Source organism: Gekko japonicus, unplaced genomic scaffold (assembly GCF_001447785.1).
Source record: "Gekko japonicus isolate JY-2015 unplaced genomic scaffold, Gekko_japonicus_V1.1 scaffold22, whole genome shotgun sequence".
NCBI lineage: Eukaryota > Metazoa > Chordata > Lepidosauria > Squamata > Gekkonidae > Gekko > Gekko japonicus.
Window position 1 is genome coordinate 2,146,253 of NW_015175971.1, and position 15,634 is coordinate 2,161,886.

At 46.0% G+C, this 15,634-nt stretch overlaps 1 protein-coding gene across 2 annotated transcripts in view; it reads left to right on the forward strand.

Annotated features, from left to right (window-relative positions):
- Positions 1 to 15,634, forward strand: part of LOC107122931 (target of rapamycin complex 2 subunit MAPKAP1-like) — a 115,014-nt gene that overhangs the window by 5,496 nt on the left and 93,884 nt on the right. Inside the window, exon 2 of one of the 2 annotated variants that reach the window (XM_015426066.1) lies at positions 6,674 to 6,748. The exons of the other annotated variant lie outside the window; for it this stretch is intronic. The gene's annotated coding sequence lies outside the window, so the exon portion shown is untranslated. The remainder of the gene's footprint in view (positions 1 to 6,673; positions 6,749 to 15,634) is intronic. 2 annotated transcript variants of the gene reach the window in all.

Here is a 15,634-nt window from a genome sequence, read left to right on the forward strand (position 1 = left end):
CTTCTTAGCACACTGCTTAGAAACTTAGAAAGCCCCACACACACCCCACACTGGAATAAGAACATAATATCAGGCTATACCACATTGCAATAAAGCCCCTACCACTGTATACAGAAACACTGAGCTTCCCTACCATTTGCCATTACTAGCCCACCACACAACTAGGATCAAGACTCCTAAGTGGACCAACAGACAGGCAGACTCGTTTGAGAAACTGAGTATTACATTACAACACCTCTGGAACATTACAGACCAGTAGAGGCGGCACTGCACAGTGGTCAGAGTTGCAGATTGATGTGGGGAGACCCAGGTTTGTATTCTCACTCTGCTGGCTGAGTGACCCCGGGCCAAATCTCCCCTTCTCTACCTAACCTACCCCACAGGGTTGTTGTGAGGATGAAATGGAGACTCATGGGCAGGGTCCCCAGCTTCCCTGGCAGGAACACTATGTTAAGAAATCTCTCACAATTATGCAGCCATAGCAGGCAGGAGGGAAGGAGGCGAATACCTCCAGTGCCAGAGACTTGTAGAGGAAGAGTCAAACTTTGGGGACTCACCCGTGCACCAGAGGGCCAAGGCAGCAGGAGGCAAGAAGCCTGGGCGAGCTGGGCTCCTCCATGCCTGGCAGAAGATGAGGTGCAGAGGCGAGAGGTGGGCAAGCAGAAGAGGCACTCAGCCAGCCGCACAAGCTGCGTGCAAAGAAACTCCCGCGGCCCCAAGCTTCAGGGCTGCCTCGTTAAAGGAGTGCGGAGGCCAGACTTGCAAATGAGAAAAAGCAAGCTCAGGGTTCGGCCCCATCTATATATCTAATAGCCAAGTTGCCCCCTCTGTGCGGATAGCTAAATCCGCACATCGGGGGCCCTTGGGAGGCAGGGAGAATTTCCTGCACACTTGGGCCAGTCCCCAGGTGTGCAGAAAAACCTAAAAAGTTTTAAAAACTGTACGGGGGATATTTAAATCCCCCCAAAAGTAAGAGCGTTCCCTGCGCATGCGCAGAGAATGCTCTAGGAACTCTGCAGTGGGCAGGCGGGGGAATCAGCGAGGGGGGAATCATTGGGCCTGGCGGCTGGGAGGCACTCAGACCTCGCCGCTGGTGCCCGTGGTGGGGGGAGGGAACATTGGTGCTGGTGGGGGGTTGGCAGACCCAGCAGCTGGGAGGTACTTGGGCCTCGCCGCCGGTGCCTTGGGGGGGGGAATCAGTGGGCCGGGGGGGAGAAGGCTTACCTGCGGAGCTGCTTCTGCAGACTGGGAGCCTTTAGGAATACTCCCCCCTTGCGAGTATCGCGGGTTCCGCTTCTTGTTATATCCTATGGGCCATTGCAGTCAATGGCAAAAACATAGGGTATATTCTGGGGGCTGGAGGGGAGGAGGTTTGAGGGAGAGGCTCCAAAATTGCAGGGTAGCTGCTGGAGCCTTCCCCGAAGATACCCTCCATGTTTCAGGAATATTGAACCAGGGGGTCCAATTCTACGGGCCCCCAAATAGGTTGCCCCATCCCCTCCATTGTTCTCTATGGTGGGGAAAAAGTTACTAGTCCAATGTTCTTCAAACATGGTTGGTATCTTGGGGAGAGGCTCCAGCAGCTACCCTGCGAGTTTGGAGCCTCTCCCTCAAACCCCCTCACCTCCAGCCCCCAGAATATACCCTATGTTTTCGCCATTGACTTCAATGGCCCATAGGATATAATGGGGCCGAAATTGACATCGCCGCCCCCCCCCCGCGGGCGTTGCAGCTGCCACAGAGAACAGAATGAGGCTGGAAGCAGAGGGCGGCCAGAAGAAGATGGCGGGGCTTCGCCATGTGACTGCCCCGCCTCTCTCCCGGAACGACGTACCGGCCCGATCCGAGGCCTGTGCATCAGTCACTTACACTTGGCTATTCAAGCCTCGTCTTCTGATTGCATAATATTAAAATTTTGCAACAGCCTCCATTATTTCGCAATTAGAATGAAACAGAAGAAAGTGAACAACTGAGTCCTCAGAATGCCAGCTCTTACCCTCTAGAAGTGGAGTAATAAAATGAGATCGGATATCCTTAAAAAGGGGGCAATGAAGTATGGTGTGTTTAGTGGATCCTATATCTTTTAGAGAGCAAGGGCAAAGTCTGTCTACATATGGTATCTGGCGGTACCTCCCTAAAAGCACCTCTGATGGCAGAACATTAAAGCGTGCAAGCATGTTTGCTCTGCAATGATGTGGGGCTGTTAAACTTGACAGATACGTCGCAGTAGAGCCCATGTCAAAAGTCCCCAACCTACTTGGGGAGCATCTTGTGGCTGCGCGTTCCGTAAATTCTTGCCTTTCGATGTCAAGAAATCTTTGTTTAATAGTAGCATAGGCTTGTTTATTTGAAAAGGGGGCTAAATAATCCGGGGATATTCCCATTGTAGAGAGTTTCTCCTACATATCTAAGCCATGGAGAGAGATGGGACTCAGTTAACATGTAAGTAATAATACTTTTAGCATTAGCATGGAAATGAAGTTTAAGCCAGAACTGAGTTGTTATCAGCCATGCTCTGGTCGATAGAAGCCTTTGATTGGTTTCTAAGCATAAAGCTGCATAAAGAACACAAGAGGGAAGTCCAAGAATTTTCCGCAAGAATCTGGACTGAATTCTTTCCAAGTTCCCATTTAAGGCTTCAGTCTACATTGGTACTCCGTAGAATAATTGAGCAGCTAATTTGGCATTAAAAACTTTAAGGGCCGCCGGCACGTACTGGTTACCCCTGGTATAATGGAAACTTGTAATTGCCACAGCAATGTTGTTCGCTGCCTCAATTGTTCTCTCTTTATGATAGACCCATTTGGTGTTATAGTAAAAGTGGATACCCAAATACTTAAAGCTTTTGACTTGTTCAATGAAATGGCCTCCAATATTCCATCTGGATGGCTTCCAACTCTTACTGATGATCATAATTTTGGATTTTTCAAAATTCAGAACTAGCCTATTCTTTTCACAATAGTCTACAAAGCTCTTCAAAAGGCGTTTCAGCCCTATACGAGTTAGAGACAATAGCACTGCGTCATCAGCATAAAGAAGTAGACTGGGGATCAAGCCAAGTTTAGGACTGTGAACCATTGATCGGATCTAAGGTAGGTGCCAAATCATTTATAAATAGGTTGAATAGAAAGGGTGCAAAAAGGCAGCCCTGTTTGACTCCTATATTGATTGGAATTTTGTCAGTTAGGTCACCAATATTGTTAAGTCTAACTTGGCAGGTCATATTATGATGAAGCTTCATTATTAAATGTAAAAGCCTCGCTTCCATCCCCATCAACTTAAGTTTCTCCCAAAGACGTTCTCTTATGATTGAATCAAAAGCACCTTTTAGATCTAGAAAGGCTGCGTATACTTTGGTGCCTTTTTGCCTCTTATATTTATTAACAAGGTGCATAAGAGTCACACAGTGATTTAGGGTGGATTCCCCTTTACAAAAACCTATTTGTTCTTGACCCAGAATTCCTTGTTCTAACATCCAAGATCCAATTTTATTAACCAGTCGTCTAGCATAAAGTTTCCCAATAGCAGAGAGGAGGCTTATTGGACAGTAATTGGATGGTAACTGATAATTACCCCTTTTAAAGATGGGAACCAGTATTGCATTTGTCCAAGACTCTGGCATTATTCCTGTTCTATCGACTATGGTAAAAAAAATCTGCCAAGAAGGTGGCCCACTAGTCCGGATTTATTTTAACTATTTCAGGTGGAATTGCATCTGGGCCAGGAGCTTTTCTTGGCTTTAGTTGTTCAATTAGTGGAATAACCTCCTCTGGTCTCACTGGAGGCCATTAGGGAATATCATCTAATTCTGATGCCGTATAGTTAATGGAATTAGTGGCAGTTATGTTATTATCATAGAACAGATTCAGAAAATAGTAATACCAGTGAACTGGGGTGATGGCATTTATTTGGGCACTCTTCTTTTTGTGTTTATCTGACACCAACGCCCAGAATTTCCTGGAGTCATTTGACAATGTGTGCTTTCCATATAGGAATTCTGCCATTTTTGGATGGGTCCTGACAGCAGAATGCTTCCTGTGGTTTCCAGAGAAGGCTATATATACAGGTTTTCTTTAGCTCTGGAAACCAGCTCTTTAGGAGCCAGACTCATATTTCAGCCTTCAGGCTTATATATGACCATATTTTTTAATGACTTTTGAACTATGGTGCTGGAGAAGACTCTTGAGAGTCTCTTGGACTGCAAGAAGATCAAATCAGTCAATCCTAAAAGAAATCAACCCTGACTGTTCCCTGGAAGGCCAGATAACGAAACTGAAGCTCAAATACTTTGGCCACCAAATGATAAGGGAGCACTCCCTGGAGAAGACCCTGATGCTGGGAAAGACTGAAGGTCAAAGAAGGCGGGGACGGCAAAGGATGAGATGGTTAGACAGTGTCAGCGATGCAACGAACATGAAATTGAGCCAACTTCAGAGGACGGCGGAAGACAGGAGAGCCTGGCGTGATCTGGTCCATGGGGTCGCGAAGAGTCGGACTCAACTGTGCGACTGAACAACAACAAAACCCACAACAAATACTAGGTTGCCACAATGAAATTTCTAGGTGCATATGACAACCTGGTACCTGGGATGAAATAGGCGTTTCAGATATCTTTTGGTATATGCAGTCATTTAATCCCAGTGCAGTTAATTTTCACAATGGATAGGGTACTCGCCTTTAATGTAAGGATAGGCTGAAGTCCTATCTCCTATCTCATGTATTAACCTGCTAGAATGAACTCTGTTATCAGAGAATTTACTACCCAAGTGTCTGCTGGTGTGAATGTAGAGGAACTTTTGAAACTGCTGTATACTGATTCAGATTGCTGGTTGGTCGAACCCAGTATTTGTCTACTCTGACTGGTAGCAACTTTTCAAGAAGACCCTGCTTACTTGTTTGCTTGTTGGGGATTGAACTAGGGGCTTCCCTGTACAGGCTGTACAGAAGTGTGTTGTATGTGGAGAGGAGACTCACATGCACAAAGACACTGCATCCTCTGTGGGCTCCCTGCAAGCAAGGGCTCCTCTGCCTGGCATCAGAGATAGAAGGCAAATTTTGCCCTTGCCCCCCCCCCCCAGCAGTGCAATGATTGACTGCTAATTTCTAGGGGGAAACATTGCTTTGTACAGGAGAAATTAAAAGGGTGTGCTCTTTTGCGTAGTCCAGTCAATAAAATACGTAGCCCACCTAGGTGTCTGTTTCTAGGTTGGGTGTGATGGAATATTGGGAACTGGCTTTTATGTAGCGAGAGCTTAAAATTAACTAGACAAAAATTATGTGGAAAGTAATGGATGCAATGCAAGTATCTCCAGTTTTATCCTTACCTGTGAGAACCTCCTCTCTAGAATCTGTGCTTGAGGCATATCATACACAGCAACCTTACACAGACTGAGTTGGTCTGCGTAGCGCAGTGGTGTTTGCTACAGCTGGCAGCAGCTCTCTTAGGAAGATGACCTTCTGCCTGGAATGTTTTTAACTGAAAATGTGATGGGTTGAACCTGAGTCCTAGTACATGTAAACCAGACACCTTTTCACTGAATCTCAGCCCCTTCCCAAAAGATGATTTTATACAGAGCTGCATCAGACCATCAGTCCATCTGGTTGAGGATGTCTTCTTCTCTGACTGGCAGCTGATTGCTGAGGTTCCAAACTGTCAAGACCCACAGTCAAACAACAGAGCACACGCTTCTTCGAAGGTTTTACTTTATTGTTAGCACTGTGGTAGCATAGACACAGGCACTGTTAGGAATGACTACATCATAGAAAGCTGAGAGAGATATAGGGTATTCGAAAGCACACACACACACCCCACCTATGGGCCAATTTTGTGGCTAACATAAATCCTATTGACCATTGATCTGACTCAGTATTAGTAGCCTCTTAACACTCCCCCACACAATCACCCTGAGTTCTCACAGAGAAGTCAGCCTCTTCCATATTGGGTCTAGGAGATATTCAGATGTGTCAAGATTAGAATATCTCTTGAACACATGAAGCTACCTTACACTGAGTTAAACCATTGGTCTGTCAGGGTCAGTCGATGGGTAGAGGTCTTTCGCCATCACTGGGACCTGATCTTTTCTATGGAAGGTGGAACCTTCTACATGCGAAGCAGATGCTGTACCATTGAACCACAGCCCCACTGTATCTGTTGCTTCCGAGTGCCTCTAAAGTGCAGCGCAAGGCAAGAAAAGGACCCTTCCCCCTTTCCTCAGCTTCCAGGGGGCTTAATGTCTCAACTTTGGGCTTGAGGGTTGGTCAGAATCAGTCAGATTTTCAACCAGCCTGGTACAAAGTGAGAGGTCCTCCTTTCCCTTGAGTCCTCTGTGCATACCAGAAGTCTTGTGAGGAGGGAGGTTTCTCACTGCTGCATGGCATGAAGCAGGACACTCTTCCTTTTCCTTCCCCCCTCCCAGCTCCATGCATCACCCTGAGACCTTGGGGAAGGGAAGAGGTCTTTCATAACACATTCACTGTATTTGTGGAACCTCTTTCCTGAAATACTTGATATTATGGCGTAGCCTGTCCAGCAACCAATGTGTAACAGCTTGAAAAGTTAATGGCTATTCGAATAGGCTATGGTTCCCATTACAGCTTTCCATAAATTAGGGATGTTGAGAAACAAAATTTCATTGACTTGTCAAACTGAAATACTCCCACCTCATCTCTGCAGGTCTTTCTGTCCTCCCTGAAAATGATGTCGTGTGTTCAGGTCATTCAAAGGCTGATAAAGTAACTTCTGCAAAAGGTAGGCTTCCCGAGTGATTCGCTTGCTTGCTACCCGATAAAGAGCAACACAGGGGCCCACGAAGAGAGGGAATCCCCCCAAAAAATCCTCAAAGTCAGTTTTCTTTGCATCCCAATCTTGAGATTTTAACAGTAAAGAGTTTGTCTTAAGGAGCCTGCACAGATTTCTAGAACAAATGTTACACCTTGATGAAGAGACTAATCTTGGGAAACGTAAAAACATTTATTTTTAGTTGGCAGCCTGGCATGACTGTTGCTCATCATTCTTCACTCAGAATGCTGACTGGCTTGCTGTTGCCGGCGCCCGGCTATTTCTCACAAGACTGTGCTATTTTGCATCCTTCTTTCTCCATTTTGTGCAATATTTCACATGTCATGCTGTCCTCCCCACCACCCAGTTTTTCACTGGCCTACAGTAGCTGTTCAGAAACCTGTTGCTTTGCTTAGGACCCCCTATCCATAGACATGATTTTGCGTTTTTAAAATAAGGAAGTCCTGCATCTCTAGTCTAGACAGCTTGGGTTGATTGACAGTTCCCGAGAAGGAGTGGCAGAGATTGATTCCTCCGCTTGTTTTCCACCACAATGGGAAGCAGAGCAAAGCAACCCGTAAGGTAAGAAGAAGACAGAGGGTGATTTCCCACAAGTGCTGCTCCGCGCTCACTCCTCCCTTTTGCCCCAATGGTACGTGTCAATTTCACACAAGCTGCTGCGCGCCCACATTTTGCCCCTCAGCTTCATGTGATTTTCCCCGAATCTACTCAGTCCTCAAAAAACAGGATTGAGTAGACGCGGGGAAAATCGCACGAAGCTGCGAGGCAAAATGCAGCCGCGCAGCAGCTTTTGTGAAATTGACACGTACCATCGGGCCAAAGAGAAGAGTGAGCGCGGAGCAGCGCTTGTGGGAAATCACCCAGAAAAACCCCAGTTTGCAGCTTCGTATAGCACTAGTGGCACTGGCCACACTCCATTTTTTTCTTGCTCTGTCTAGTGGCGTATTAATGTACCGGGTAGAGCGTCAGGCTATGATGGGAAGATCCAAGTTGAAATCCCCAGTTAGTCCTAAAACTCACTGGGTGATCTTGCACTAGTCATTCTCTCTCAACCTAACCTACCCTCCAGTGGTGGTGTAAGGATAAAATGGGGTTGGGGGACTGACTGTACTGCTGTGAGCTCCTTCAAGGAAGTGTGGGATAAAAATGTATGGATAGATAGAAATTGCAGAGTTATTAATTCCTAAGTAGTATCAGTCTAACATCAGCCATCAGTTCAGACTCCCAAAAGTCAAACTGGCTCTGAGCATCTGTGACCAAAGCTGCTTCTCGGGAGCACATCTGTGCTCCTAGCAGGGCTCTGTGATGGGCAGTAGGGCACGAGGAAGGTGTCCCCAGAAGGAGGCACTTTTAAAAGAAAGCAAGTTTCTAGCCCTTATGGAGATGGAGACGGCCATGAAATAACACGAGTCGCACCTAATGAAATCTCCAGAGCTAAAAGGGTGGCTGAGCAAGACACCCCAGCAGGAGCCACTACAGAGCCAAGCCAAAGCCACCACGCAGAAGCAGAGGAGAGAAGAGCCGCTGAAGAACAGCTAGCCGGTAGGGTGCCTGGTAGGCATTCCCCTCCCCAATACTGTGTGTGGCCCTAGTTAGAAGTGTAAATTTTACTATGTAAACCGCTCAGAGCCCTTCGGGGGTGAGCGGTCTAGAAATTGAAAGTTTTTTTAAAAAATCCATGTGAAAACTGGGCTTCAGTGAAAACTTGTCTCTTCTCTTTCTTTACTCTGCCTAGAAAGGAAGCCAGATAAACAGAGATGTAGTATCATGTAATCTGAATAAAGTATATTGTTCACAAAGTTCTGCTTTGCTTGTATTTATTTAAAATGTTTCGATGTTGCCTTTCTACCCAAGTACGGTCCCCAAGGCAGTGAAATTTTTGTGCTATTGTACAAGACCAATTTCAACGGTCTCTTCAAACCTTGTCCAGTGCTTGGTTTTGTTGCAGTGGGAAAAGCTGCAGACTCATAGGCTGCAGTCACACACACTTAATAATCCGCTTTCAATCCACTTTCAACTGGATTTCACTGTGTAAACTGGCAAAATCCAGTTGGAAAGTGCATTGGAAGTGAGTTGAAAATGGATTGTTTAGTGTGTACGATCACAGCCATAGAATACCTCCAGCTTGTGACTCCCCTCTTTTTGATCTTCAAGAACTTCAGAGACAGGCAGCACTCGCCCTGTGCCTTTCTGTTAGGGAAGAGAGCGTGAGCTTGATTGGACTGTTTTCTAAACTCTTTGCTGCATCTTCCAGTCCAAGGTTGCTGAGACCTGGGAGTATCGGAAGGCAGCCTCTGTGCTCTTAAGTGGTTTATTATGATGAAGCTGTCAAACAGTTATCTAGACAAGGCTTGTGCGTTTGTTGCAACTCCCGGTGTGGGTGCTTTAGGTCGCTGCTTCTCCAGTCTGCAGATGAGCTGTTGATTAGTCTGGCTCTTACATCTGTGCAACCTTGTTGCTCCAGCTTTCCCCTCTGCGAGACAGTTTGGTTATGCATGGTGCGCATAGACTGCCGTGCGTTGCATATGATGTGTGTGTAGGGGTCATCCGTCAACATTTTGAGTCTGATGCAAGCTAGAGAGTGTGTCTTAACTGGCTTTTTTAACTTTCACGCTGTTCTTAGGAACACTCATGCAAAGACTCCATGTTGTAATGAGGCCTGTTCAGAGCTCTGTCAAACTTTGCAAAGATGTGGGGCTTGGAACAGTCATCAGGGTCTGCCCCTAGGAAAAGGACTTGTGGTCCAGCACTAGAATGCATGCTTTGTATGCAGAAGGCCGCAGGTTCAATCTCCGCATCTCCATTTAAGGAGGATCTTGTGGTGCCTCAGTCTGGTTAGAAGCTCTTGGGTAGCAGGTCTGGGAAAGAACTTGTGTTGCTTGGAATCCTGGAGAGCTGCTGCAAGTCAGAGTAGACCTTGCTGAGCTGGGCACAGCAGACCAATGGCTGCTTGGAATTCACTGCCACAGGAAGTGGTGGCGGCTACAAGCATGGACGGCTTCAAAAGGGAATTAGATAAGCATATGGAGCAGAGGTCCATCAGTGGCTATTAGCCGCAAGGTATAGATAGGGACTCTGGGGCAAGTGATGCTCTGTCATCTTGGTGCTTGGGGGGGTCAACAGTGGGAGGGCTTCTAATGTCCTGGCCCCACTGGTGGACCTCCTGATGGCACTGGTATTTCTGGCCACTGTGTGATACAGAGTGTTGGACTGGATGGGCCTTTGGCCTGATCCAACATTGGCATCTCTTATGTTCTTATGTTCTTATGAGCTGGTATAAGGCAGCTTCACTTGAGAAATTATTTCGATAAGGGACTGAAAGCATGGAGGTTCTGTTGAGTCACAGTGACTGATGAAGCCATCGGTGAAACTTTTCTCCTCCATTATTTGGTCTGATCTTCTGAAGCCATCTAAATGCATGGCTATTGCCACATGAGGTAGCAGTGAGTCCCACAAGTTAGTTATGAGTTGTGCAAAGAAGTACTTTTCTTTCTTTTTTTTGCCTGTACTGAATCTAATGCCAGTCAAGTTCTTTGGATGCCCCAGAGTATTATGGGCAAGTGGAGAAAGGCACTTGCTTGAGGCTGTGGAAAGCTGATGGGCCAATCAGAGTTGACAATACTGCCAATGATCGACGACACGAGGCAGCTTCCTTATGACGCGTACTGGGTGGGGCAAGTCCCTATATCTCAGTCTAGTGTAACCTATTAAATAAGTGTAATGTTAACATGGGAGGATAAACATGTAACAACATGTGAACAACAGCCAGTGTGACATAACCAGAGGAGACCAGTGTTCACATCCCTTCAGTCAAGCTAACCTACCTCACAGGCTTGTCGTGAAGTTGCCTTTACAACACTTGTGGGGGAGGAAACATCCAGAGGCACTTTGTGAGGATGATGGTAGTTTCTGAGCACCTTATCTGGTCCTGCTGCTATAATCCAGTTCCTGTCTGTTCAAAGAAATTTAGCAAATGGCCCCAAACACATCTAAATCAAGCAAGACACTCTCTCTTTCTCTTTCTCTCTGTCTCTCTCTTTCTTTTTTTAAACTGCTACCATCCCGGACTGTTCAGTGCAATATTGGAATGAAAAATGACACCGCTTTGTCATCTGTTCCAATTGATATTGCACTCTTCGCAGTGACAGCTGAAAAGGCCCACAGGTGCCGTATAAAGAGGTGACCATGTTGTCATATTTCATTTAGGCGTCCCTCTGCAAAGCCATAATTACCTAATTAGGTTGTTAATTAGGAGATTAGCATTTCGCTATATTGATAGAATGCTCTTTGCAGGCGGGAGTCGAGAAACGGATTTGTCTGCTCTAATTTATAAGTGCTGTGATTGTCTCTCCCCCCCCCCCCATATTTATTTGCCTAAAATATTGGCGGAGGATAACTCTGTTTTTCTGAGAAGTGGGTTCTTTCTTGACAGGTAAAGCTTGGATGAGACTGGGGATATCACTTAGTCCCCAACTCAGTCAATAGAGCACTGCAGTCAGTATAATTAGTTTGCTGCTTAGCAAGACAATAAAAGGAGATTTCAAATATTTGCAAGAGTCTAAACAGGCAGAAGATATCTTTAGGGTTGCAACATCTAGCTGATTGATTTAAAACTATTTGATCTGTTAGAAGGGTACCCCTGATTAATCACGCAACAGATTTAAAACATTATTTATTGTAAATACTTACAAAAGCAGATGTCTAGCTATGTCTTTGAGGAGAAAATGCCTCTTTGAAGCCATTCTAAGAGACATTCCTTATCCACTCTCACCCAAGAGAGAAATAGATTCAGGTGGGTAGCCATGTTGATCTGAGGCAGCAGAACAAAGTTTTGTTCTGGATATAAGCTTTCGTATGCATGAAAACTTATACCCAGAATAAAGCTTTGTTGGTCTTAAAGGTGCCACTGGACTCCAACTTTGTTCCAGGAGGGAAAGGACTCTTCAACTCTGTCATGAGAGAATGTGTGTCTTCCAGGACTGTAGCCAGTGTTCCCTCTAAGCTGAGTTAGTGTGAGCTAGCTCACAGTTTTTTAGCCTCCGGCTCACACAATTTTGTCTGAGCTCAGGAAGGATGGCTCCAGATCAAACTAATTTATGCAGTAGCCAAATCGCTTGCTCGCAACTTTAATGCCAGTAGCTCACAAAGTAGAATTTTTGCTCTCAGGACTCCGCAGCTTAGAGGGAGCATTGTACCACTCTGATGTGGCATATAGATTAATCTTGTTTTATTCACATGCAAAGCTATGCAGATTTAATTAATTAAAACTCTTATCGCTGGACACTTTTTGTTTAAGAACAGGCAACAGTTCTACTGTTTTGGCGAAATATCTGCTTGCAGGCAAATATCTGCTTGCGATCATTATATCATATTTGATTTTATGATAACTCTTGTTTTAAAAATCACATTAAACGGTGGTCTCTCTCTCTCTCTCTCTCTCTCTCTCACTCTCTCTCTTTCTCAGGTAGGTACTGGAGCATGGGGTGGGGCCAGAGATCAGTATCTCAGCACATGTTTTTCGTAAGAAAGGTCTCAGGTTCAGTCCCTGGCATCTCCAGCTAAAAGGCTCTCTGGAAGCAGTGCTGGGAGAGGCCCATGCCTGAGACCCAAGGGAGCCACCGCCATTAGGAGTGGGCAGCACTGGGCTGGGGGGGACCCATGTTCAGCATCATATGCTGGTGACCGACAGCTCTCCTAAGTGAGTACTTGGTCACTGGTTCAGGTAATTCCGCTGGTGTTAGCTTCATCCTCTCCCTGTTCTCTCCAGTGCGTGGGATTCCTGTCTGCTACAGCAGCCATTTGCCTTTTTGTCTTTAAAACATTTATGAAGCTTGTCTGGGACTTTTTCCAGCAGTTTAAAAAGTAGGAGATAGGAAGATGATAGCTGTCTGAGTGAGAGGGCAGGCAATGAGGACACACATTTCCTCATAAAGAAATGTAGCCCACTTGTAAAACACACCGTCCATTGCCTTAACTGATTCCAGGAGTGCCTTCCAGTTTCATTTGTTTAGTCCGGGGCCGTGATTTCAGTCGTAGGCTTCTGCCCACCCACTACCCCATGCACTGTTAAAGCTTGCTTCTTCTTTCACCTTTATATACTGGCAGTGTCTGTATGGAGTGAACAAAGACTCCCCCTGGAGGCGGGCAATGTTTGCAGCAGGATCCCTGTCCATGATGACCATGGTACCTTGAGTTGAGGGTAGTGGGTTCTGTTTGCCCTTACTAAAGTGCAATTCTGTGCATGGGCATGACAGTGGTGTGTGTGTGTGTGTGTGTGTGTGTGTGTGTGTGTGTGTGTGTGTGTGTGAGAGAGAGAGAGAGAGAGAGAGAGAGAGAGAGAGAGAGAGAGATCTGCTTCTTGCCATTGAGAATCTAATTTATTTCATTTGATGTAGATAAATATGGCTGGTTATCAGTGGGTGGGGGACAGCAACCTCGGGGGGGGGGGAATCGGGGGGGGGGCAAGTGTGGACGCCCGCTGCCTCAGCCGAAGGCCTGGCAGAACAGCTCCGTCTTGCAGGCCCTGCAGAATTGAATAAGATCCCACAAGGCCCTGATCTCAATAGGGAGCATGTTCCACCAGGTGGGGGGCAGGGCAGAAAAAGCCCTGGCCTTGGTTGAGGCTAGGCGGACGTCCTTTGTCTAGGCCCAGTGAACTCATTGGGACTTCCATCTGAGTAAGCATGGTTCCTGGATTCCAAAAGATGCCCTCAGCCATTTTGGGTGAATATTACAGAATGTTCCCATGTGAACAAAGGTGATTATACTTGTGTTGGGGGGGATTTTAAAGATATTCTTCCTTTATTTGCTTGTGTCTTACTTATAATGAGGCAAGAAATGTCCCATCCCCCCTAACTCCTTTCTCATGCACTTGACCAGTCTTCACATCAGAAAAATATACTTTCTTCTTGTGAGTTAGAGGAGCTGAGTTGCTGAAATAGTTGCCCTGGAAAGTTGCTGTGGAAAGATAGAGGTAAATTATAAATGTCAAGTGCCACAAAAAAGGATTCTTGGGGCACCTTAAGGACATTCTGACTTTTTGAAATGTAAACTTTCACAGACCACAAGACTCCTTTGTGGCCCATCCTATGTAGATTTCTGTGTTTGTACGCGCCCCTCCCTCCAAGAAGGGGATAGGAATGGATGTGGGATCATCTCATTTTTCTCCCGTTAACAACCCAGGCAGGTAAGGTAGGCTGAGAAAAAAAAAGAAAGAGAGCAGCTGATCCAAAGTTATCTTGTAAGCTTTGTGGAACTGAGGAGGGATCTGAACCCAGGTTTCCCCAGTTTTAACTTTGTCCTTCATGTTGTCTATGCCATGCCGGGGTCCAGAACGATTCCTGTCCTGGCAATCCACACAACAGCCTATTCAGGGTTGTTTATCTTATCCCCATACTGCAGAACGTGAGTGGCATCGTTGAGGCTGAGAAGAAGTAACTTTGCTGGAGACAATTGTAGGTTGGTGACTGAGGTTAAGATTTGAACCAGGAACTTTCTGGCTCAGAGTCTTGGTCACTCTCGCACACGCACACCTGCTCCACTTCTATGCTCCATTTCTATGCACTAATGGTTTTCCTCTCCCTCTCGTACAGCTTGCATTTGTTATAACCGATTATTAATTTTTTTAAGAGATCATGCAATGCACCATACAAGCTGGTGAATGATAAAAATGTTGCTACTGTTCCCCCTTCCTTCTGTGTTTTGAGATTGTGATAATTGTGCTCATGCCGCAGGTCTTTTAGAAGCAGGGTCTGTATGTCGAATATTATGGGTTTTTTTCTTAAAACGTAATGGGGATCCATTCTTTACTAATAGCTCAGAAGGCACAGCAAGATTAAGGCTCTCTGTGTACCCACTGGGCTGCAGGCTGTAATTTAGAAAGGAAAATAGGGATTATTTTTCACACTCCCATATGCACACAGCATCAACGCATGGTGCTACTCACTTTTTTCATAATCAGCCAGTCTTCCTTGTTGTGGCATTTGTGTGTGTGCCTGCAGCGCCTGTGTGCTACCATGCTCTGGTTTTTTTTTGATGATGTAAGCCATTGATAAATTCCATTTCCAAGAATGTTGTTCACTGGTGTGCAGGTTTTTTTATTTCAAATGTTCCAGTCTCTGCTTAAAATTCAAAAGCATTCTGTGATGAAGTCACCAGAATGTCCTTGCTGGGTAATTCCATTCTATCCCAGAGTTCTGTTTCTACCAGTGGGGTATCTAATACCACTGGGAAACACCCAAGCAGGACCCCATGATTGATGGCCTGCCCCTCCTGCTGGTCCCCAGCATCCAATAGTCATAGGCAGGCAACAGCTGACTATGGAAGCAGAATAGCCACAAATATAAGACGAGCCTAGCTGTATCAGACCAAAGGTCCATCTATTCCAGCACCCTGTTTTCCACAGTAGCCAGCCAGATACCTTGGAAGGCCTTCAAGCAGGGCCACATTTATTTAGTTTTTCATTTCTACCTCGCCTTTCTCCCCAATGGTGACCTAGACTGCTTGCATTACTCTCCCCCCGCCATTTTATTCTCACAACAACCCTGTGAAGTAGGTTAGACTGAGACTGGCTCAGGTCATCCAGCAGGTTTCCATGGCAGAGTGGACATTCGAACCTGGATCTCCCAGATCCTAATCCAGCACTCTAACCACTACACCAGACTGTCCGAAGCCTCCCCTGTTGTGCTTCAGAAAGTGGTATTCCTGGGTGAGCTGTTTCTGAGCATGGAGGTTCCATGTAGCCATCGTGGCAAATAGCCGTTAATGACCTTCTCTATGAATCTGGCTTTTCTCCTTTTAAATCCAGTTGAGCAATCCATGACCACAAATTCTACA